Below are 7572 nucleotides of genomic sequence, written 5' to 3'. Positions count from 1 at the left end.
TTGATTTTTTTTCTGCAGATATTAACCCCTTGAATGTTACGTATTTGTTTTATTTTTTTTTTATTTTAGGGAACGAAGTATTTGATTTAATTTTTAAAATTTTCGGGAATTTTATTAATCAGTTAAGCGTTTAATTTATACTGAAATCGAAAAGAGTTTTCCCTAGGATGGCATTTTCTATACAAAAAGAGTCTTTTATGGGAATGTCCTTAGAAAACTCTTTCTATAAGAAAATAGAATTTTTCTATAATAAACGAGGAAGGCTTTTCCTTTGCGAAATGAGTCTGCCTTAGGAAGACCATTTCTACACAAAAAGAAGAATTGTTCTATACGAAATGAGTCTTCCTTAGGAAGAGCTTTTGTATACTAAAAAAGTCTTTCTTAGGAACCCTTTTTATACGAAAATATACTTGCATATGATGGCACTAGAAACACCATTTCTACATAAAATGAGTCTTTCTAATGAAGAATTATTCTATACGAAAAGAGTCTTTTGAAGAATTGTTATATACGAAACGAGTCTTCGTAAGGAAGAACTTTTCTATACGAAGAGAGTGTTTCTTCGTATAGCCTTTTCTCTGAGAAACGAGACCTCCCTAGAAAGGACTTTTCTCTACGAAAATAGTCTTCCTTGGGAAGGCATTTGTTTTACAAAAAGAGTCTTTATTAGAAAGACTTTTTCTATACAAAAAGAGGCTTCCTTAGAAAGATATTTTCTACGCGAAACGGGTCTTCCTTATGAAGTCCATTTCTATAGAAAACGATTCTTCTTTAGGAAGGGCTTTTGTATACGAAAGTAGTCTTCCTTAGGATGAACTTTTTGTATACAAAAATTGTTTTAGTATAAGTCTTACTTAGGAAGGCCTTTTTTGTACGAAAAAAGTATTTTCTATTCAAGAAGAATCTTCCTAAGGAAGACCTTTTCTTTATGACAAGAGTCTTTTTTTTTTCTATTCGAAAAAGAGTCTTTCTCAGGAAGACCGTTTCTACACGAAACGAGTCTTCCTTATGAAGTCCTTTTCTATAGAAAACGAGTCTTTCTTAGGAGGGGCTTTTGTATACGAAAGTAGTCTTCCTTACGATGATCTTTTCTATACAAAAATATTCTTTCTTAGAGAAGGCCTTTTTATACGAAAAGAGTCGTATGAACTTGGGAAAAGATTTTCTATACGAAACGAATCTTCCTTAAGAGGACTTTTGTATTGGAAACGAGTCTTTCTTAGAAAAACCTTTTTTCAGGAATACAATTTCAATTTCTATTTTCTATTTCGAATTTAGTCTTTCCTAGAAATATCTTTTCTATATGATCAAAGTATTCCTTAGGAACGCGTTTCTATAGGAAAGCAGTTTTTTGGAACACTTTTTTCTTATGGCATTTTTATAAGAAAGGAACTTCCCTATGGAAATTATTCTTCTCTGGGAGATATTTTGCTATAGAAAGGTAGTCTTCTTTAAGGAGAATATTCTATATAATAAGAATTATAAAGACATTTGAAACCCTTAATTTAAAACCCTGTTTTATTTAAACTTAATAATCTAACATGTATATTTTTTTGTTCTAGATTCTTATAATCAGTCCAGCTATAGCAGTTTCAAACTTGTTGACTTGGTAAGTGAAGTAAGAAAGGATGTTAATGAATAGAAACTATTATATCGTTTTGTCCTATTAATACACTTCATACATAAATGAAATAGAGTAAAGTATGCATGTGTTTATGTGTTACCACATGTTGGTTATTATTTTTTTAAATATCAAAGGCTTAAAAAACACAAACGTTACATTTTTGAACCTTCTTTGTAACTACATGTAAATGTGTTAAATGTTTGGCCATAAATCAAGAATTACAAAACAAAAAAAACACACTACAATAATAACCCCTTGATTTTATTTCGCAAACAATGAAACGGGGTAATCAAAAATGTTTTGAATGTAATAAAACGTAACGAAATATAAAAAAATATGAATATTCATAAAAATCAAACAACCATAAAACTTATGCTTTATATGCAAAGAAAAATCAAAATTAGAAAAATTGCAAATAACGCAAAAAAAAAAACTCATTGAACTATTAAAAGGCAAATTTATATTAATGGGCCAACGTTAAAGGTATTGGATTATCAAGCCAAAGACAAAGGTTACCCAGCCAACCCCTATTTGGCAAATCAATGAGCTAAAATTTCCATTTCAAAGATAACATAAAAATTTTGCTATCTATCTTTTATTAGTTTCCAAAAAAAACAGATAGCAAGGTCTGACAATCGAAAAACTGAAACATCCTTTTTTTCGCAAATGAAAAATTTGCTTACAAAAAGTAATAAAAAAGATATGCGTACAACAACAAAGGAGCAAAAAATTTAAAAGCCTAGAAAACCACTTTTGATGATTTTACAGTCTGATTTAATCAATAGCAATAAATCGCACATTAAAAGTAAACTACAATGTATTTTTAACATTCATTGTCCTTTGGTAGTGTTTAACAAAAGGATGTTTATTGTTTTTCAAGTATCAGTTCATGCTCTTTGTTGTTTTTTGTCTCTCTCCACTAAAACTAAAAACATCCTTTTGTTCTCCAAAAAAATGATCATGTATAGGGTTTAGTCTTATTTTTTGCTTGTTAAAAATTTCCTGTTGCTGTTGCTAGGATTTTAAGAGTTCAAGGGTTAAATAAATACTAATATTTGCAAAAATAATAGAATATTGCAAACATAGATACCTGACTTTTTGCCACATAATACTTCGTTATTGTTTGTGTTATTTTTGTTTTAACAAAAGTAAATCTCAAGTAGTTTATTATAGTTGTTATTAGCTGTTTTATTTTAATAATTTTCCGTATTATGTTGTAGTGATAACACTAGTTAAACTAAAGATAACATTGCAAATTCAACTAGATCATTATCGGCTTATTGTGCACTGCTTTTCCCCAAAAATGACATGACGATCAATTATTTAACTTTTCTATAATACGAAATATATGACTAATAAACTGCTTTAACTAAGTAGTATCATCCTTTAAAGTTGTCGGACGGACGGACATGATTAAATGATTTCAGAAAGTGATTTTAACTCGATTGAAACATCCTTAGGTAGTCTGAATTCAATATTTTTGTTCGTTATAAAAACTATGTAAGAAGCATAACATCTTCCACACTATAGTAGTGCAGGGTATAAATAAATGCTGAGGTATCATCTGTTAAAGTTGACGGACGGACACACACTAGTAAATCGAATCAAAAAGTAATTACTTAAGCTGTGGTCAGTTATTTACCGCCTGTAAAGTTTTTTTTTTCGATTATACAAAAAATATAACCACTAAACTGCTTTAATTAGTGAGATATCATCCTTTAAAGTTGTCAGACGGACAGACATCATTAAATGATTTCAGAAAGGGTTTTTAACTCGATTGAAACATACTTAGGTAGTCTGAATTTAATATTTTTGTTCGTTATAAAAAATATATAAGAAGCATAATATCTTCCGCACTATTAACCGTTTGTAACGTTTTTTTTCGATAATACAAAAAATATGACTACTAAACTGCTTTAATTAGTGAGACAGACATCACTAAATAATTTCAGAAAGGGAATTTTAACTCGATTGAAACATCTTTAGGTAGTCTGAATTCAATATTTTTGCTCGTTTTAAAAAATAATATCTTTCGCACTATAGTATTGTACAAAAAATTACTGAGATATCATCCGTTGAAATTGGCGAACGGACAGACATTAGTAAATCGAAACAAAAAGTGATTTTTAAATCGATAAGAATCTTTTTAGGTAAGCTTGGATCCAATATTGTTCGTTATAAACAACATTTAAAAAGAATAATAACCTCCTCACTATAATAGTGTAGGGTGCATACATTATTTGTTTTCAAGCTTCAGGTGAAGATATCTCGAAGAAGAATGTAGATTTGTCAAATGTTAGGCTTTTTTAAGTTTTGTAAATAAAGTTGTCTTGGCACTCAAAAAAAGCCAAATATGACGTTCTTCAAACGTTATTTCAAATCTCAGATGCATTGGAGAAAATAATTTGTTTTTAAGCTTAAGGTGAAGATATCTCTATTTTAAAGTTTTATATATAAAGTTGTCTTGGCACTTAAAAAGAGCCAAATATGACATTTTTATAAACATCTGAACACGATATTTCAAATTTCAGATGTATTAGAAACTGAGGTCAGTTCCCCGTTGATCATCTTGTGTAAAATTTGAACATTTCTTAATTCATTTTAATAAGTACAGTTTGAGAGTAATCAGAGTAACACCATTAAAAACGGGAAGATTATTATGTTTGAAGCTTTTTCTCGGGAAAAAATACAAATACGAGGTACAGGTTCTTTTCAAATTTAAAATGATTTTCTCAAGAATTGTGTATATGGGATCTAGGGCCTGTTGAAGACCAATCAACAGAATATAGGGTGGAGGTATTAAGGTTTTTTTTAATAAAACTTATTCATGCCGAATTTCATTGCGATCTACCTAAATAATGAAGATAGAAACAAGTTTTTAAGGAAAAGGGAAAAGGTCTGATTTTAAAATATGATCTGTACGAACCTTTAACGGATTTGTGCTAAATATGGGCTGTATACTCCGCCAAAAAAGTGTAAATTTTTTTTTTTCCAATTTTGGCTTACAAAATTTACATTAATACAGAGATAATTGCAACGGCATAATCTTAGACATTTTTTGCTCAAAATAAGTTTAAGATATCTTCACATATCTATTGCAACAATTCATTCACAATAGTTGATTTTCTATGGAGTAGCTGTTCAATGTTTACAAAATTCCATCAAAATTTTCACAACAAAAAAGTTAGTGAACGAAAAAATTAAAAAGGGAACATATTTCACGTGAAATGATAATTGGCTATAGGGGTTAATATGTTCCATTTCAAACTAATTTTCACCTAAATCGAAGAAAGATACTTAAACAATCTGCATTACTCTTAAGAACTCTTTTAATTACTTACATATAACCACATAAGTAAGGACTTTACTTTGAGTTTTTGCAGTGTTATTTGCAAATTATATCGCACGCTAACAATTGCTTCTTGACGCACACATAAAAAATCTCAGTAACAATTCAGTTATCACTTGTACTTACACAACAAATTACTTTTCAATAACTATTGCATACCGTCTGCATTACTTTTAAGTACTTTTGCCTTATTTACACATTTTATTTGATTGCAAGCTAGAAAAAGAAAGAAAAAAGTTTTTATTTAACAAAACAACTTTCGAATTCATTATTTGTAAGTAAATATTTAAGTAGTTTTTTGTAAACGAATGTGTTAAGTACTTGCCTTTAACTCAATACTTTTCAATATAAGTTTATGCTGGGTTAGTTTATTTTCTTAGTAATTCTATTTCGTTTTCAACAAAAACACAAGCTCAAAATCCTTTTAACTATAGGTGGAGTTTTTAGTAAGTATATGAAAAATTACCTAAAAAATATATATTCATATTTGTCATCAATCAAACCAGGATTAGAATAATAAAGCCCTTTTTCATAAACAACCAAAAATTTGTCATACTTAATGCAAAAACTAATCCAGCCTAAGGATAAACAAAAAACTAGTATTCAAATTAAAAAAAATAAAAAGAAATCACATATCTATACTTTCCGTATAGTATTTTCAAAATACCGATTGATGTTGAAATTACGTGACAAACAGCTCAGCTGTCAAGGCTTTCTAAACGCAATAAAAAGGGTTTACCTTCATCGTCTTATAATTTATGCGCGAGAGTAAACGCCTCATTGACAAGCAAGCAACAGCAAAAAAAAAACTAACGACCAAGATTCTCTAGAAAAAAACAATCATATGATCACTAGCATTAAACCTTTTTACTCTCTATTTTGCACACACACACACAGTAGCATCTGGGGGTTAAAACCAAATGCCTGCATAACCAGATCTAAAGACTAGAGGATGCTTTTTTTGTTTTGTATAGAAATGATAATTTCAAATGAACCCTCTTCACGTTGAGATCTATACGACAGAATACAACATGCTGTTTACCTCTTTTGAATATGAAAGGATTTTGTTTTATGTTTTTTTAGAATAAATTAAAATTTATTATAATTTACATACGTTAAGGATCATTAAATTTGAATATTTTTCTATTTAAATTTAGTTTTAAAATAGAAAACAGGGGGTTTTTAGAGAATTGTTGAAATTTTGAAATTTAGTTTTCTCTTAACAACGATACGGGTAACAGTAACTGAAATTTGTAATAAAAATAAAATATAAAAGAATTAAAAAAAGTGTTACTGTGTAAAAGAATTGCAAGCAAAATTAAAAAATAATAACAAATTATTTTAAGAGTCTACACTCCTATAGCATCCACTTTATTATGTCTTTCTATAATACCAACATTGGATTATCATTTAGCCAAATTAAACGAGTGATTACCTTTACAATTTTGTGGTGTTTCTCAAAAGGAATTAACAGCAAAATAAGATAAATTGAATCAATTAAAAGTTGTAAACAACATTTAATTTTGTTTAAATTATGAGTTGTAATCAACAGGTAACAATTATAAAAACCACTTTAAAACATGGTCATAATTATGGGGATTTTAATGACACACGCTCACCTATTTGCCACATGTGTGTAAGCGGGTAAGTAGTAGTTGTTGTAGTATTTAGTTGTTAGGAATTTGTTATAAAATATTTGTAAACGTTTTGCTTTTTTTGCAAATCTCTTAATTGCCTTAAAGTGGTTAACTATCAATGTGAATGTCTTTCCATTAGTGATGATAAAGTGGGTGTCATTTTGGTATAAATCAAAGATTTTATGGTTGAAGTTACTTATTTCTATCTGAACTCGTGCAACAAATACTTATTTCATTTCAATCCCCTGTCCACCTCTACTGAGGTTCACCATTTTGTTTGACAATGTTTTGATCGGCTATTGAATAGGTTTTAGAAACATGCACGAGTTTCACATTTTTAGGCGTTGATGGAAACATTTTTTTTCAATCGATAAAACTAATCAATTTGTACGTATGGTATTTGAATATCAATTAACTTGTTAGTAGTAAAAAATGTTACAGTTTATTAAGAAGTATTTCCACGATTAAAAATATTTAGTGAAAATAGATATATTACCTTAACGATGGAAAGATAAGTTAAATAGATAGATAGATAGATAGATAGATAGATAGATAGATAGATAGATAGATAGATAGATAGATAGATAGATAGATAGATAGATAGATAGATAGATAGATAGATAGATAGATAGATAGATAGATAGATAGATAGATAGATAGATAGATAGATAGATAGATAGATAGATAGATAGATAGATAGATAGATAGATAGATAGATAGATAGATAGATAGATAGATAGATAGATAGATAGATAGATAGATAGATAGATAGATAGATAGATAGATAGATAGATGTACGTAGATATATTAGTGATTCAAAATTTGCCTTAGTTATATAAATTTATCGAATTAAGATCGCTTAATGAGGAAGATGTAACTATGTATGTCACTGGCATACAACGAGGTCTATTCTATTCGCCATAAATCGAAACTAAACATTTACACATTTATTAACAGAAAAA

At 28.7% G+C, this 7572-nt stretch overlaps 1 protein-coding gene across 1 annotated transcript in view; it reads left to right on the top strand.

Annotated features, from left to right (window-relative positions):
- Positions 1–1556: 1556 nt before the first annotated feature.
- The window catches only part of LOC111677672 (DNA-directed RNA polymerase II subunit RPB9), a 28561-nt gene continuing 22545 nt past the window's right edge, over positions 1557–7572 (top strand). The window contains exon 1 of the mRNA XM_023438836.2: positions 1557–1609. The gene's annotated coding sequence lies outside the window, so the exon portion shown is untranslated. The remainder of the gene's footprint in view (positions 1610–7572) is intronic.

The sequence above is a fragment of the Lucilia cuprina genome, chromosome 5 (genome assembly GCF_022045245.1).
Source record: "Lucilia cuprina isolate Lc7/37 chromosome 5, ASM2204524v1, whole genome shotgun sequence".
Classification (NCBI taxonomy): Eukaryota; Metazoa; Arthropoda; class Insecta; order Diptera; family Calliphoridae; genus Lucilia; species Lucilia cuprina.
Note: the sequence above shows the minus strand (reverse complement) of the source record. Positions and strands in the feature narration are given on the sequence as shown.